This window comes from Meriones unguiculatus, chromosome 21 (assembly GCF_030254825.1).
Source record: "Meriones unguiculatus strain TT.TT164.6M chromosome 21, Bangor_MerUng_6.1, whole genome shotgun sequence".
Lineage (NCBI taxonomy): Eukaryota > Metazoa > Chordata > Mammalia > Rodentia > Muridae > Meriones > Meriones unguiculatus.
In genome coordinates this window covers 40,741,495-40,760,351 of record NC_083368.1, presented here as the reverse complement: position 1 = coordinate 40,760,351, position 18,857 = coordinate 40,741,495, and positions in this window count along the sequence as shown.

Sequence of the window (18,857 nt, the reverse complement as noted above, 5' to 3'; positions counted from 1 at the left end):
GGACTGGATTGGCTGTCTCTGTTGGTCTTCTTATGAGGCTCCTGTCTCCTCTACCTCCTTCTGTCCTTCCCCCAACACTTCCATGGGACCCCCAGAGTTCTGCCCCATGCTTGGTTGCAAGTCCCAGCATCTGTCTCAATCCACTCCTGGCTGGAGCCTCCCGGAGGACAGTCAGGTTAGGGTCCTGAAAGAAGTGCAGGAATAACAAGTGAACAAAGATTGAGGGAAAGTCTAAACAATAATTGGCCCAACCTGAGACCCACCTCACAGTAGAACGCCAGCCCCTGACACTAATGATGATACAGACCCATCATTTTTAGGAGATGTTATTACAGTATTTCTTTCGAAAAATCAGTTGATGGTTATTGGGGAAGAAAAAGCCAGTTATCTTCAGTGATGCAACCTCTTTCAGGTGGCCTATGTGACCATGGATGTCCCTACACCAGTGCACAGACTGGCAGCATTCATTGGACTCAGAGGTTTGAAAACAGTGAAGTCAAGTACATGTCTGGGAGTGAAAACTGGGGTGGGGTGTGGTGGAGAGGAGGGTGTCAGCTATGGATTTCATCAAAATGTATTTTATATGTCTATACATTTTCAAACAATAAATAAAAGTGTATTTTTAAAAATTAAAAAAAAAAGAGTTGTTATTTCATATGTTTTACCTTAAGTGCTTGGTACCATTTCATATATAGAATCAATGAAAATGGAAAGAAATAACCTAATTTAAAATTCATGATGAAAAACATTCTCAACATTATTTTTGTTTTGGCAAAGGGTATAAACTGAGAAGGGCTTTCAAGGAATTGCTGCAGACATTCTCAACAGTCCAAAGGAATGACTGAGAAAACTCTTCAGGAACCTTTACCTTTGAGCCTCAATAGCAAAAGCCCAGGAAAGACCAGAAGTGTATGTACAGAAGAATGCAGTACTATGGCCTGGCCTCGAAGATCAAGCATAAACTCAAGTACTCAATTATTTTTAAGATGTCAAAATTTTAATGTGCTTTGTTTTTTGGCTAGCATCATATATCTATTAATCACACATTACTTAATGTCTGCAAGCAATTTTAACCATGTTGAGTGTGTAAAGTACAATGTTCTGAGTGTCTTTTGTAAACACTTAGAATATGTTTACAGATATAATATTCTTAGAAGCAGAAATTCATCAAGACTGAATGCAGAGCTGAGAGTGAAGATGGAAGAAAGTTGAAAGTGTAATGAACAGACAGAGGACTGTGCTATGTATCAATCAAAGACCAGGCATGGAGAGGACCTAGACCTTCTGGTCAGATGTAGCCCATGGGCAGCTCAGTCTTCATGTGGGTTCCCTAACAAGTAGAGCAGGGGCCATCTCTGACATGGACTCACTGGCCAGCTTTTTGATCATCTCCTCCTGGCAAGGTGGCCTAGGTAGGCTGCAGAGAAAGAGGAGCCAGGTATTCCTGATGAGACCTGATAGGCTAGGGTCAGATAGTAGGGGAGCAGGATCTCTCCTATCAGTGGACTAGGGGAGGGACATAAAGGGAGAAGAGCGAGGAAGGGTGGAACCAGGAGGAAATGAGGGGGGTTGCTACAGCCAAGATACAAAGTGAATAAATTATAATAAATAATAATTATACAGAAAAATTAACAAAAAGAAAATGGAGTCCTTTTGAGAGAGGGAAAAACAGAGACAGACAGACAGAGAGAGAAAGCAAAGTGAAGAGTGAAGCATTGTCAAACAGACATTTCTTTAAAAATCAGCTTCATTGGTCATTTGTACGTTTATTTCCAATTTCTCACTGGTAACTCACAGCAGGACCATTATCACTAACACATCCTGTTCTCCTGATTTTCCACAATTAATATTTATGTCTCTCCTCTAGAAATTACCTTTTTTTGTTGGAAATTTAAATGTCCCAATAAAAGACTATTTTTTTATTTTTTTTTAATCAGTTACATTTTATTAACTCTGTATCCCAACTGTGTCCCGATCCCTCATTCCCTCCCAGTCCCTCCCTCCCGACTCTAACTAGCAGTGTTTTCAAAGCAAAGACTCATGACCAAACCTTTGGCAGAGTACAGGGAATCATAAGAAAGAAGGGGAGTTAGTCTGATGGGGAAAGGATAGGAGCTCCACAAGGACCAAATATATCTGGGCACAGGGTCTTTTCTGAGACTGACATTCAACCAAGGACCATGTATGGATATAACCTAGAACCTCCACTCAGATATAGCCTGTGGTAGCTCAGTAACCAATTGGTTTCCCAAAGTGAGGGGAACAGGGACTATTTCTAACAGGAACTCAATGACTGGCTCTTTGGTCTCCCCACCCCCGAAGGGAGGAGCAGTCCTGTTAGGCCACAGAGGAGGGCTTTGCAGCCAGTCCTGAAGATACCTGATAAAATAGGATCAGATGAATGGGGAGGAGGTCCCCCTTATCAGTGGACTTGGAAAGGGGCACGGTGGAGATGAGGGAGGGAGGGAGGGACTGGGAGGGAATGAGGGATCGGGACACGGCTGGGATACAGAGTTAATAAAATGTAACTTATAAAAAAAATAAAAAATAAAAAAAATTAAAAAAAAGAAAAGAAATTGCCCAACTAGAAAATGGGGTACAGATTTAAACAGAATTTTTAAAAGAAGAAAACCAAATGGTTGAGAAATGTTCAACATCCTTTTCCACCAGAAAAATGAAAAGCAAAACTACTTTGAGATTTCATCTTACACCCATCAGAAAGGCTAAGATAAATTAAGTAGATGACAGCTCATTCTACCTAGAGCAAACTTGTACAGCTACTATGGAAATCATTGATATAGTTCCTCAGGACAATGGGAATCAATTTACCTCAAGAACCATGTATACCACTCTTTCACATATTTCCATACAATGCTTCTCACTATCACGGAGACACTTGTTCAAGCATGGTCTTTGCTTTTCTATTCATAATAGCCAGAAATTGGAAACGACCTAGACTAGAAAGAAGATAAACTATAATTAGGATATATTAAATAAAAAGATCTATTTTCAACCAAAATAATTAAAATAAGGAAAAAATATTCATAGGCCAAGGACTATGACATGCAGTTTTGAGTATAATTTCTTTGATTTATATTGTATATGTTTAGAAAAGCAGGCACTGAGACTTGACTTCCAATGGCAAAAGCCACCTAAGATGGAAATAACTTCTTTCATGAAGTAAAAATAAAACTGTTGTTTTTTTTTTTTTCATAATTAAAGGCTTTTTAAAATTCAGGTAGCTTCTGTGTTGAGGAAAATATTTAAGTTCTGGATCAATTGGATGATATTTAGAATAGCAGACATGATTTATTAATTGGCCCAGATACTTGTTTAACACTTTCCATCCTGCTGTCACCGAACGGCTGGTGAGCTGCTGGCTTGTTTCTGCAATCTAAACATATCATACATAAGATGATGGTTCTGACCAACAGTATGTAAAATCAAACTTCTTAATGGATGGTTTTAGGAAATCTTCTTTTCCTAAGAAAAAGGACACATAAAACAGACTTTGTCTTTTATTCGTGTTGTCTAAATATTGGCCAGCTGTCACAGTGGTCACCATTTGCGTCCACTGATATTCAATGAAATACTGACCTTAATGGCATGGGGTAACCGAATCAATGTCTAATCTAAAACTTTTATTTATTTTTAATTTCTTTTTCTACTTCACATGATTTGATCTATTTTCTTGATATTTTTTTCTGCTAGAAATTCAATCCAAGTCCTCCTAAATGCTGTTTAATAAACTCAAAGATTTTCAACACAGTAAACAATTTCATACTGTTATATTTAAATAAAATAAAAATTTCAGGCTATTGGGTTAGTACAATAGTATAAAATGCTGTGCACAGCATACAGCTCAGCAGGGAAAGAGCTTACTATCAAGTCTAATGACCTCAGCCTAGTCTTTGGGAACCACATGGTAGAATTATAAAACTAACCAACCCAAAAGTTGTCCCCAGCAAGAACACCATTGGATATTCTCTCTCTCTCTCACTCTCTCTCTCTTTCACACACACACACACAGAACAAAGAAAGAAAGAAAGAAAGAAAGAGGGAGAAAGAAAGAAAGAAAGAGGGAGAAAGAAAGAAAGAAAGAAAGAAAGAGGGAGAAAGAAAGAAAGAAAGAAAGAAAGAGGGAGAAAGAAAGAAAGAAGAAAAATTCTCAGATCTTGGGGACCGGGACAGCAATTGTTTCTTGTTGAATTTACATAGTCATAAAATAATTACAAATATGAGACACTGTCAAGTGATTATTTTTTTTCCCACAGGACTCACAAAAGAGATAAACATCACAGGATATCAACAAAATTTATAATGTAGAAACCATTGTATTATTGCAGGATGCAGCAACAATAAATAGCTGAGTAGCTTGAATCCCTAAAAAAAATTGTTTTTTGAAATTCTTTGATCCTGAGAAGACTGAGATCAGGGAGCAGGGTAACCCTGCTTCTTATGTGGTTACTCCCAATTTCCTCCATTTGTGTTCTCTTTAATTTTTCCAATTCTATCTTTAGATCTTGAACCGTTTTGTTGATTTCCTTCACCTGTCTGACTGTATTTTCCTGTTTTTCCTTCAATTCCTTATGTGGTTACTCCTGGATAGCAAGAATGGCTTTCTCTTTGAGCTATTCTGTCTTCATATACAGTGAACACTGTATTTTTTTTTCCTGTGGAATGCTAATGGTTTCAATATAGAGCATTGCAATAATATTCTAATTATGTTTAAATACATTAACATTAATGATTTTAAGTTCTTATATAAAGTTCTCATATCCCAGGAGTACAAACACAGGGCATACTTACTAATCTAACACGGAGAGTCTTGTTAGGAGTTCTTAGGGTCCCTTCCATAGAAAGAAGTCCAATTGATCTGTTGAGAGGACACCTAGGATTAATTAGGAATGAGTTGCTACATTGCTCTGCTCTTTTCAATCTGGGATAAATGGATGGAGGTGTTTTCAGTGTGACTTCTTTTAAGACAAAATTTCTTTGTCTACATAGAAGAAAGTTATAGTCAGAAAGCAAAGAATATATTTTAATCTTCTTTTGTTGTCTTTTTCTCAACGGAAGACTTTTTTGTAATTTTTTTTATATTAATCACAGGTTATTTACTTTGTATCCCAGTTGTAGCCCCCTCCCTCATTCCCTCCCAATCCCTCCTTCCCTTCCTCATCTCCTTCTTGCCCCTTTCCAAGTCCACTGATAGGGGAGGTCCTCCTCCTCTTCCATCTGACCCGAGCTTTATCTTCAGGACTGGCTGCAAAGTCCTCTTCTGTGACCTAGCAAGGCTGTTCCTTTCTTGGGGAAGAAGCGGGAGTTAGTATGACCTGGAGAGGACAGGAGCTCCACAAAGACCAAATATAACTGGGAACAGGGATCTTTTATGAAACTAAAGAATATTTTAAATCGACATTTCAGTGTCTGATCATTTATGTTACTTTATAATTTTATAGTGATGGAATACACAAATAAGTAGGTTTAATATACTAATGAAATCGCTGTTTACTTACATCCTGTTTATTTTTTAATTTACTTTTTGTCATTAATGGGCACACAGGAGTGAGAGCACTGTTCTTGATAACAGGTGAGAAAATGATGAGGTTTGAGTAAAGGAAGCAAAGATGCAGAGCTCAGATCTTGAAGTACATTTTGTGTGCTGAAGCATGGGCAAGAATAAGTTAAGACAGTAGCCACGTTTTTGTTTTGCTTTGGTGCGCAGTCTCATACTATTGTATCTATATCTGAGTCAATTAGGCAAATGAGTCGAGTCAATTTGTGAGACTGAACTTGATATACTTGTGACATTATTAAATAGAGATGCCAACTAAGCAATTACTTACACAGATATAAGCTGATAGCTTAGAAATAAAAAGCCAAAAGGAAAATAAATAAAAGTAAGCTGCAGATCCCTGTTTGATAGCTGGAGACAAAAGATGATGGATGAACACAGGAGTATAAAAGAGTTTATCTGAGATAGCATGTGGATTCAGAAGAAAAGCAGAAAGCTTCCTGAATAACTACAGCATTTTTTGAAGGTAGATGGAGAAATGAACTACCTTAGATATAAAATAAAACTGAATATATAGGGAGCAAAGATGGCCATATAAGAAAAACTACAGAGATAAAGGTGCTTAAGAAAAAAAAAAAAAACATGCTCAGAATATAAAGTCATATTGAGTACTCATGGAAGATAATTACTAACTTATGGAGACTGAATTTGTTGATTAGAATGTTGCTTAATAATGATTAGTAATGGATTGTTAATAGTTTGTGGCAGAGGGGATGGGGAAATAACTTAAGGGAAATTTTAAGAGAGATATAATAGAAAATTAGATTATACTTAATATGGTTTGATACGCATACACCATTGAAGCTAATAAGACCAAACAGAGTTACAAAACATGCAAAAGGAGGTAGGAATAATGAGCGGGAGATATCTGAAGAGTCAAGAGAGTCTGTGGGAAACATGGCCAAGAGCTGCCTTAATTAGCATATGCTGGTGTGCCACAGCCAACAGCCTGCCTTATGCATAAATAATAGAGAGAACCTGGTGAGAAGAGGGACAAGAAAGGTGAGAAGCTTGCATGGAATGTTGGGGAACACTGACTGTTACTATCTGCACAATAAGAGGGAGCATATATATATATATATATATATATATATATATATATATATAACATGTAGCATTATATAATACATATATATGTGCTCTCTCTAGAATGTACATGTGTATACCTACTACAAGTGCTGGGGAGAGAGCTTGGGAAGTAAAAGTTAAATAAGTATGAAGCCTTGCATTCTCATCTTCAGCACCCACCTGAAAAGCCAGCAATGCGCTTGCACACTTATAACTTCCAAATGGGGAAAAGTGGGAAGAGACAGAAGGACCTCCTCTTTCCCCTACAGACATAAATGGCCACACATACCCACTCTCACATATGTGTGCCCTAAGACATGAATTCACATGATAGAAACATAATATCAAATGGACTTTATTTCTGTTGTTTGACGATTATTTTAATTAGTAGTAGGAAGAATGAAGTACTTGCGGGGAAAACAACTGAGGAAAATGTGAAGAAGTAGACAGAGGAGATAATTAGAGAGATACTCGCTTAAGGAAACATTAGTGCCAGCAGTCCACTGGGCATCGTGAGTAGGAGGCAATATAGATGAAAGATGTGAAGAGAATCTGAAGTTCCCAAGTATAGAAATCTGATGAAAGCATGATAAGAATTAATTAGGAAGAACTTCAAGTGTGAATTATATTGTTCCATTTTGAACGTCTTTAATTTCGGCTGCCTATGGAAAAAGTTGACATATAAAAATAATTTATACAGTGCAAAAAAAATAAGTGAGCAACAAAAGCTTGTCATAAGCTACCCGAGGCACTGTTATATGATGTACGGCTGAAGGGGTGTGAGTCGGCTAGTCTGATGACACTTGGGACAAGAAGGTATGAACCTTGCACAAAATGTTGAGGAACGCCGAATTTCAAATCAAGTAGCAAACAGAAAACCAGTCCAAAAGTTTTAAGTTGTTCTCAGGGGAAACAACAAGGACAGCAAAACTGAAACAGAGAGAGCAGAACCACAAATTTCAGTGCTGAAATAAAGAGCAAACTAGGTAAGTGAAAAGTGTACCCACAAAGCCGTTTGTCGAAGCCACAAAATCGTATTACAGCAAGGCCATTTCACAAGCAGAGGCTGTGTAGCTACAATCAGTACAAGACATGCTTAGAGAAATTTGATTAAAGAAGAGAAGAGGGCAGAGAAAACAGCAAGAAGTTACTTCCTTCTCACCTTAGGTCTTTTCTTAATAGAACTTTAGATGATGGTGGAAGCTCATGGCTATTGTCTGTTGTTGAAGACACATAGAAACAGCAATGGTATCAACAGTGCTGTCTATTTCACTTTTTCCTTCCACTTCATGTTTCCAGAGATTAAGTATAAGAAGGGATTCCAGGTGGTAATACAATAGTCTAACAAGGAAAGCGAGGCCAACAACATTTAAGTGCTGTCTTCAGATACCTTGGCATTTGTTGGGGGTGGAGATTGGTAACTTTCTCCAGGGATTTCCTGGTAGAACACAGTTGAGTTGAGGACAAGATTGAGTATTTTAATAAAGCCTCTTCTAGTGCTAAGTAAATTGTGATGAGAGCATTTAAGAAACATCGGTTCTAGCACAGGAGATGATGAGTACTCTGCAATTACTTGTTTTCAGCAGCATCTTTTCGTTTGTTATTGCTTAATTTCAACTGCATCTTATTATTTCTACTGATGTTGGGTATTGTTTTTTTTTTTGACTTTTTCTCTCACTGGGTTACAAGTTAAATTTCACAATTTTATTTGTTAATAATAAAGACTGGAAAGTTCAACAACTATATCTGAATAATGTAGCTGCAGATTTTATCCTGGGCCATGGACATAACTGTTTCCAACTAAATTTTATGTATTAAGATATTTGATACCATATTAGTATTCTTTAAAATGTCAAAAGTTCATCAGAATGAAAAAGTTGTGTTTTCCCTTTTAAAAATTATTGTTTGCATCTTCACTTTATATTGCTACTCAAAAAATGCTGATGACTTAAAATAAAAAATTCCTAGTATTTTAACCTATTAGAAATAAATATTTTAAATGTGGCATATGCTTAAATTGTCTAATAAACTCTTTAAATATAATACCCCAACCTGAGTATTTATAATACACAACCACACACAACCACACACACACACACACACACACACACACACACACACACACAGTCAGCTTATGTCTTATTTTTTCAGGCTTAAATTCCAATCTAGGACAACCTCACTTTTATGGCCTCTGGCTATATCACAGCATGGGAGAGCTTTGTGGCAAGAGGTGGTCACAAAGAAGAAAAGAAGGTAGAAAGGAGAAGAGAAAGTAAGCAAGGAGGGAAAGAGGAGAAAAAAAGAAAAGTATGAAGGGAAAGAGGGGAAGAGAGGAACGAGACAGGCAGGGAACAGGGAAGGAAAGAACAAAGGAAAGAAAGGACCGAGATACTAAAGACCATGTATATATTACATATTTATCCATGACTATACTGTCACATGTATGTATGTAAGTGTGTATGTATGTATATATATCAATTATGTATAACATATGTGAAAATAGATGATGTGAAAATAGATGATTAAAACATATTCATATGTGCTAGAAAACATATATCCATGTTATAGTAAAAGAAAAATTGTCTCCTAAATTAAAATATAAATTAGGAAGAAAAGGCAACATATCAATTTATTATACCATGCCTTCTTGAACAATATTAAACTATGCCAGAAAACAATATGCAATTCTAAGGCTAAATTCCTTTGATATTAGTTGAATGTTAATATCAAACAAGAAAACTTTGAACAGAAATGAAACATGTTTGATTTCAAAGGTAAATCCTATCTAAAGGATGCAAATTTAGACAGAAGTGAAAAAATTCTAGAAGCCGTGTAGTTTAGGTTTGTCTGATTTTAAACATCTGAGCTAGCTTTTACCATCAATGCAGGAGGTCACCCTGGAGACCTGAGAGGAAGAAGACTTCTTCCACAAGAATGTGGGTGAGTCTTGATGATTTCTATTGAAACCTGACCAGACAGAAAGTTAATTTTGATATAGATACAACATCAGCATGGGCTTTTATTAGCAGCAAGACTGAGTGAGGTAACCCAGACCCAGAAAGACACATATGGTATGTACTCATTTAGATATTAGACATGAATTATAGAATAACCACGCTGTAATCCACAGAGCCAAAGAAGCCAATGAGGTCCCAAGGAAGAATGCTTGAATCTCACCCAGAAGAGGAAATAAAATAGACATCTGAAGTAGACTGAGGGATAGAACTGGATGAGAGAGGCGGTGGGGAGGGTAATAGGGATCAAGATCAGGTGTGAGGACAGTAGGTCTGGGATCGTTAGGGGAGGGCTGGGAAAGAGAATGGAAATCATTAGTGGGCATCCCTGGGATGGCTCCCTGGAGTCTGTGGAGGTGACCTAGCTGAGACTCCTAGTAGCAGTGGTTAAAGAGACTAAAGTTGCCACCTCCTGTAGCCAGGTGGGACACCCAGTGAGGGAAAGGGACACCAACCTACCCATAAAAACCTTCGATCCAAAATTTATCTTGCCTAGAAATGTAAGGGTAAAGAAGAAACTGGGACTGAGGCAATTGCAAACCAATGATTACCCCAGCTTGGGACCCAACACGTGGGAGAGAGTCAGTCCTTGTCACTATTAATAATACTCCGTTTTGCTTGAAGACAGGACCCTATTATAACTGTATTACGAGAGGCCTCATCCAGAAGCTGACAGAAATCGGCTTAGACTCATAGCCAAACAATAGCTCAAGCTTGGAGAATCTTGTAAAAAAAAAAAAAAAGTGGAAGGAAGGATAGAGGGAGCTGGAGAGGCCAAGGACACCACAAAAAGACCTACAGAGTAAACTAACCTGGGCCCATGGGCGTTCAGAGACTGAACCAACAACAAAAGAGCATGCGCAGGCTGGACCTAGACCCTCTGCACTTATCTAACAGATGAGCAGCTGGTCCCTTAACAACAAAAACAGCGGCTTTCTCTGACTCTGTTGCCTTCCTTCGGACCCCGTTTTCATAGCTGGGCTGCCTTGTCAGGCCTCAGTGGGAGAGGATGTGCTTAGTCCTATTGTGAGTTGAGGTGCCAGGGTGGGTTGGTACCCCTTGGGAGCCTCCCCTTCTCTGAGAAGAAGAATAGGAGAGGGGATATGAAGGGGAAATTGGGAAGAGACGAGGGAGGGAGATGGGATCAGACTGTAAAGCTATTAAATACTAAATAAATAAATGAATTAATAAAAAGAGAAAAAAGAGAAATGAATTTAACAGTCTAAGAGTGTTAGAAATATGTTAATTGAGCCTGGTGGTGGCACACACCTTTAGTCTCAGCACTCAGGAGGAAGAGGCAAAGGCAGATAGATTTCTGATGCCAGCCTGTTTTACAAAATGAGTTCCAGGAGAGCCAGGACTAGACAGAGACACCTATCTCAAACCCCCTCCCCTAAAATGGTAAATAAAGAAAAGAGAAATACAGTCATTCTGGCCTCTCTTTCATTAGTTACAGAGATTACATGATTTCTCAAGGTCACGTGAGTGAGTTGCAGAGCTTGGTAGTCAGTGTTCCTTGGTCACGTTTAACTAACGCTAGATTATACATATAAAGCTACTGCTTTTTTAATGTATTCCTTAGAATATTAAAAAAATCATGAATACCTGGGTTTGTAGGAGTTTACTTTGAGGAGGAGTTAGTGAGATCAAGTCCTGCACTCTTCTCTCCCAACCCTCCCGTCCATCGTTTCCTTTTTGTGTTCTGGACAGGGAGCCTACTACCTCCTTAAATCACATATTGTTTTTCATGCCGAGGGAGTTTTCACCAAGGGAAACCGCTTTCCCTGTACAACAAAGAACAAATCCACAAATCCATTTTCTATGTGGTAGCATTTAATGGTTTAAACACATTGACTGAATCTCCATTTAAAATGTTGTCACGGTTGAAAACACTCCACCAAGTCATCAGCTTGTCTAGCTACTTCAGAATATCCGTGATCATTTTTTTTTTTCTGGGCAATATAATTCAAGGTCTATAGTTAAGTCACTTAAAAGAGAATTGGAATAAACGATGTGCCTATTTATAAACTGGTCAAACTATGTTTAGTAAGTTCTTTTATTTGTTTTATAAATATTGCTGACTTATAGTCTGTTTTTATCATCTCAAATTACGAAGTTCTTGGCTGTTTCTAATGAACACACTCTTACTTCCACATGTTTAGTCTGTGATGAATAACTGAAATTATAATGTTGACACTTATTGTATACACCTTGTTACTGTTTTTAAATATTAAATTTTGATAAGCATGAATTTTCCTCATACAAATTTAGATGACCATTGAAAATGAACACATGTACACACATGTGTTCACATATAACACATACACACACATACAAACACACACACAATGCTCTGGGAGGGTATAAACAATTTACAATTGTTTCTAGAATTTAATAATTAATTGAGTTATACTTTGATATATTCCACATTTAAATATCTTTACCATTACATTTCGAAGTGCTTTGTAAATGTCACCATTAAGTTTTTCTCTCCTCCCCAGAAGCCATTTAACTTGTTTTTCTTTTTTAATTTTATTTTTAATTTATGTCTTCACTTTAAATTCCAATTATAGCCCCCCCTCCTCTATTCTGGTTCCCTCACTCCCACCCTCTTGTCCCTATCTCCCCTCCCCTTCAGAAAAGTGGACCCCCACCACCATCCCAATACATCAAGTCACATCAGGACTGAGCTTATCTTCATCCATTGAGGACCAACAAGGTAGACTTGCCAGGGGAAAGTGATCAATAGTAGGCAACAGAGTCCATATCATAGACAGCACCCGCTCAACTTCATGTAAGAATTCCACATGAAGATCTGCCCATTGTTTACATATGTGTAGGAGGCCTAACCCCAGTCCATGCATGCTCTTGGGTTGTTGTCATTGTATGTCCCATGGGTCATTGACTCTGTTGGTCTTCTTCTGGAGTAAGGGGAAACCGATGGGTGGAGGGTAGATGAGAGGGCTTGGAGAGACAAGGGAGACTGAAGGTGGTGGCATCACAGAGACAAGCTGGCAACCTGTGACAGGGTAAACTACAAGGAGGGTATGGGAATGCTTCTAGCTGAGCCTCTTAGCAGCAGTGGACATGGAGCCTGAGGAAGTCACCTTCTTGAGAGACAGGACTTATAGTGGTAGGAGGGGAACACCAATCAACCTACAAACCTCCTACCCCAAACATACCCTGCCTACAAGATATACAGGGAAAAAAGATGAAGAAGAGATTGAGGGAATGGTCAACCAATGACTGGCCCAACTTGAAAACCACCCCATGAAAGAGTGCCAAACCCTGATAGCATTAGGGATACTCTGCTATGTTTATAGACAGGTACATAACATAAATATTCTCTCAGAGGTCCCACCCAGAAGCTGATGGAATCACATGTGGAAATGCACAGCCAAGCATTAGGCAGAGCTGGAGAAATCCTGAAGAAGGGTGGGAGGGATAGAAGGCCTATTAAATTTAAAGTATTAACATTAAAGTACACAGAGTCCACCATGTGGCATCAATCTCTTAATCTAATTATAGTTACTTTCAAATCAAAAATAAACCTTTCCATCTCACAATTTTATGAGCAGTTTTAATGCTGTGACATTAGTTTTTTTTTTTTTTCAAAAATTCTTTATTGAAGATAAATCACTATAGGTTTTTAATTTTTCTTTGCGTTTTTAGAACAGAGTAGACTGGAGATTATGTTTACTTTGGACACTAACTAGCATCAGTACTTTGATTATTTACAAATGATTAGCTGTGGATGAAAGGGTAAGTGGCAAGAGTTTCCTAGTGGCAGAGGTTCAAAGGTGAAGTAGCTCAAAACAGGCCACTATGCTACCAGAGCAAAACAGAGAGGAGCTAGAATAAAACTCCCACCATGTGGCTAAAGCTCTTTGGTGTCCCAGAGCCTGAAAACAAAAGTTTGGTTACAATTTTCCTAAGCATCTAAGAGCAGAGAAGCCTCCACAGTGTGTCTGTGTTCTAAGTATTCCCTAGCACACTGGCAAGATGTTTCTCTTACTACTTAAAATCCTCCTAGATGCTTCTAAAGCACAGTCTAAAGAAATAGTTGATTTTTAATCATGCTTTTCTAATACTAATTGACTTCAAATAGCAACAATATGATCCTCATCAATCACCTGTAGCCTTCCTGTGGATGGGATTCCAAGGATTTCTGTGGCTTCCTTTTCTATGTCTGTTTCTGCCTCACACTCCACTGGACTCTGGTTACTATGGGAGCCTATGATTGTGCAGACTGAGGGCCCTCAGTGTTATGCCAGTTTTACATCTTTGCTGTTCAGTTTGATGTGGGACCTGTTCTCTCAACGCTTTGTTTTTGTAGGAAGATGTTTAATGGGGAGGTCTGAAAGTCAAACCACCTCTTCTGACCAGAGGAATGTAAGGTTTTAGTATAGAAAGGGCCAAATCCAGGTTCCTTCCACAGGTAAGAAGTCATGTGGCTTTCCTTCAACTCATTTTTCTGGAGAGGTAAGAATCTTCAGGACTGACTCTCTAATATCATTGACCCCAGTTAAACAGAAAGAGAGAGTAGCTTCTTTCTATTATAGCTTACAAATGTCCCATATTCTTTTCTGCCAAAAAGCCAGAAAATTCTTATTAAAACTAGAAACCAAGGTATAGAGTAATTTCTTTAACCTTAAAAATAAAATCAGTTGTCTCTCCCATATATTTATCTATCACTTGAGAAACACAGAAAGTTCAAGGTCAAGCATGTAAAAGACTTGAATTCAGCTGAATTAGAAAAGGAGACTGCTCATTTGTAAGGTTCTCATTTAAACAAAGGCATTTAGATTCTTGCTAGAAGGTAAATTTGATAACTTCACTGCTTTCATGAGACTTGCATGCTAGCTAGTAATATTAAGATAAAATCTGAGCTGAAAGTGGAAAAGTGCTAATAATTACACTAAAAAGTATGAATATGCAAATGTACACATTACTCAAGTATCTTATCTATGTATGCACTTTAAAATAATTTGGCATAGGTATTTAAAATTAATTAACACATGATACTATATATTAGAAACAAACCTAGAGATATCGCTTCATTATCAAGTCCATTAGATCTATTCTGCCAAATTTCAGCTTTGAAATGCAATTTTTGAATTCGTTCCTGTAATATGAATTGAAGATCAAGAAGTGTTATTAGGCCTAGAAGTGTTCAGATGTGGTTCTAAATTTGATAATAAGCTTGCATTATTTGAAGCAATACCTTTGCCCCAAACCATATCAAATACAAAAAGTTGAGTGCCAGATATACGTTATTTCTTTTTGAGTTATTGGTTGGTGTTGTTCTATTGACCTCTCCACAACATTAAAGGCTATTGTTGTTGCTACTGGTTATCCTCTAAATAATAAAAAGGGGATTTAAGAAGGTACCCTTCTTTGATATTTTATATTTCTACACATTTGATACAACACAAGATAAATTTTAGATCCAGAGTGCATCATTTTGGGGAAAATAAGACCCAGGATAGCAATTTTGATGCACTGTAAGGTATGGATGGATCTCTCTCATGAATGATAAAACACATTTATTCTCTTTCTGAAAACAATAATAAAAAGGACACACACACACACACACACACACACACTATGTGCATATAAATTGAGGACGATCATTGTCAAAATTTCACTGGCTTATATTTAAGTTTTTGAGTTTCCAACAATTGGCAAATGGAACTTCATGAAACTAAATATGCTGTTGTAACCAAAAGAACATCAGCATTTGTATGAAGAGTCATCGTACAGAAAGAGAAAATAAGTCCCTGTAGGTTTTGCATTGACAGAAGTTTGGTGTTTAGAACATACAAAGCATTAAAGTAAGTAAACACCAAAAAAAGCAAACAGTTCATTTAAAAAAATAGGAGGTTGATCTAAATGAAAAGTTCTCGACATAAGGAAAAAAAACTTTTGGCTAAAAAAAATATTTAAAGAAATTTTCAACACCCATAGCCACAAAATAAATGCAATTAAAACTATTTTTTATAGTTGATCTTGCTGCGGTCAGAATGGCTAAGATACAACAAACAGCTGTGGTATCTTGAAAAACAAAATTCCAAACCAAACAAACCAATACAAATAAAAATAAAAAGAAGAGTGGATATGGGCAAGAGGCAATGATAATTTATTTTTGGTAGAGGAAAAAACTTGTGTGCCCACTACATAGGTTCCTGAAAGATGATATAGATTGACCATATAATTCAGCCCTACAGATTTTAGGAATAGAGCCAAAGAGCTCTACCTCTTACTATGGAGAGACAAATACGTTCACTTCTAGCCAGATCATGGAAACAACCTCGGTGTTGATCAGCTAAAGATGTGGTACACATTTCATAAGCTGTATTGAGAAATAAAATTATGAAAATTTCATGTAAACTAAAAGAGCTGGAAATAATCATACTGAGTAAGATAACTCAGACCCAGAAAGATAAGTGTCACATTTTATCTCTGTTAGTTTTATATCTTCAGGTATGTATGTTTAAATTGGAAGAGCCACAGAAGCCAAGAAACCAGTAATGGATAACAATGAGGATGATATTAGGTGAAGGGATAGAATGGAAGTGGTATGGAAGTGGAATAATGTAATAGGGTGGGTTAAACTGAGTGGGGAAATGCGACAGCAGTATAAAGGAGAGAATCAAAGCAGGGATAATTGCATTAATGACCTTTTAAAATACCATATTAAAACCTACTACTGTAAAAGCTTCCTGAACTATATATGCATATAATATTTTGCATATTTTTACCCTGTAGAGACAGGAGCAACACTTCTGCCCAAACCATTTCAAATATGGAAAGCTCAGTGTCAGATACAGTTGTTAGTCAGTGTTGTTCCATTGACTTCCCACAAACACTAAAGGCTATTATTGTTCCTAGTTACCCTCTAGAACATGGTAATAGGACCTTGTTATCGAGGACACAACATGCTTGGGTTGTAGACACGGAGAAAGTAAGTTGGCACTGACTTGAATGCATTTTCTCCATTATCGGGTTTTCTTAAGAGTAAGAGGTTCTGTCTACACCACAGGGGAAAAAAAATAAACTGTCGGGCAGAGTGAATGAAATTTTATTTAAGAAGTGGGAAATAGCAAGAGCTGGAGAGGACAGGAACTCCACAAGGAGAGCAACAGAACAAGAAAATTTGAACACAGGGAACTTCCCAGAGACTCATACTCCAACCAAGTACCATGCATGGAGATAACCTAGAACCCCTGCACAGATGTAGCCCATGGCAGTTCAGTGTCCAAGTGGGTTACATAGTAATGGGAAGAGGGACTGCCTCTGACATAATCTGATTGGCCTGCTCTTTGATCACCTCCCCTGGTAAGTGGGGAGCAGCCTTACCAGGCCACAGTAGAGGACAATGCAGCCACTTTTGATGAGAACTGATAGACTAAGTTCAGAAAGGAGAGGAGAACCTCCCCTATCAGTGGACTTGGGGAGGGGCATGCATGCAGAAAGGGGAGGGAGGGTGGGATCAGGAGGGGAGGAGGGAGGGTCTTATGGAGGGACACAAAATCAATAAAGTGTAATTAATAAAAAAAATTAAAAAATGTGATTGTCAAAATCTGGTGTATGCATGCTGCTTGGTACATCTGAAGATGAGGCAGCCTAACGGCTCTGTTTAGTCTGCCTCAGCACAGCTGTCGTAAGGAGAGGAAAACAGCCTGTGATAATAATATGGATGAGGAGAAGGAGAACCAAACCAATTTTGAACACATTTTATTTCTAGACATAGCAATGTCTAGAGGATAGTTTTACACATTGCCAGTGGAGCATTAGAGAATATTCTGAAATGGCAAATGAGGAACTGGCAGGATAAAGTTTAGAATTTAGTTGATGTGCTCGGTCTGAAAAAAAAATCACTCTTTGGGATGGCGTAGAGTGATGAAAAGAATGTGAGGAATAAATTGCAACATATTTATATTTAAACAGAATATATTATACAATCAGCTGAATATGCACATCAAAAACTGAATGGTGGTGGTGTGAGAGCCAGGTCAAAGCCAAACAAGAAAATGGCTAAAACAGAAGGAAAGGTAAATTTTAGTATTTTGTAGCAGCATTTGAATCAAACAAGGGTAAAGAAGTGTTTGCTGACCTGAATTTTGATGGTTTATAACTGACATTTTAATTTTTGCTTCTGGTAGCAACTTGGATTTGCAGTATCAGTACCTGAATTGAATTTCCCTATTCACAAAGGTCAAGAGAAGATGAGATATTATGTGAATTAAATCAAAGTAATGCATGGTCCCTACCCACTCTCCCCACGTCAGTGCTTGCTTTAGAGAAGGAACAGGAATACAGATAGGACATCAAGACAAGCAAGTCAAAATTTCTAGATATAGAAGGAAAATATATAAAAATGTTTCTTTCTTTCTGTCATAGTTCAGGGTATGTGTAAGAGTTGCAGATGCTTATTTTAGTGGGAACAGGGCCAGTTTAAGGAGAACCACAGTCTGTCTGCATGTCTGCCTTATACTGTTCCTTCACATCCTCTGAGGGTAGAGATGTTTTACCCTTAATACCAACTTACCTTTATGTTATGTGTTTACATTTCTCCAAGAAAAAAAAATGATTATATTTCCCTTGTTCTCTCATACATCTGTTTCCAGAATCTGCCATGTACCTTACACATCTCTGGGCACAGATGGGGAACACAGTAAATGAGGTGATTCTTTAATTTCCCTTGTACAAATTCTTAAAAAGAGAGTTAGGAATCAGGATTTAATATATGCAAGCTAAGTGTGAGTGGGATATCCCTGCGATTCCAGCACCCAGGAAGCTGGAATGTGATGAAAACTTTGAATTCAAGGGCAGCCTGAGCAACATGTCAAGACCTTTCCTCAAGAACCAAGAACCACACGAGGAAGGTGTTACCAAGACCACAGTCCAAATAACAGTAACTATGTAATAAAAATGTAGTAGCTGTATGTGTGATGTGGAAGAAAAAATTACCACATCACTGGAGAATATTTCATGGCTTTCTAAAAATAAAAGCCGATGCTTTATTAGAAAAGCAAAATAGAAACTGGAGAGATTGCTCAGTTACTAAGGCGATTGCTGCTAAATCAGGAAGGCCTATGTTCAAATTCCCATTACAAGGTGGTTTATACCTGTAAGCCCAGAGCTGAAAATCGAAGAAAAGAGAAGCCCTGGGTTTCCCTGTCCAGCCAGACAACCAA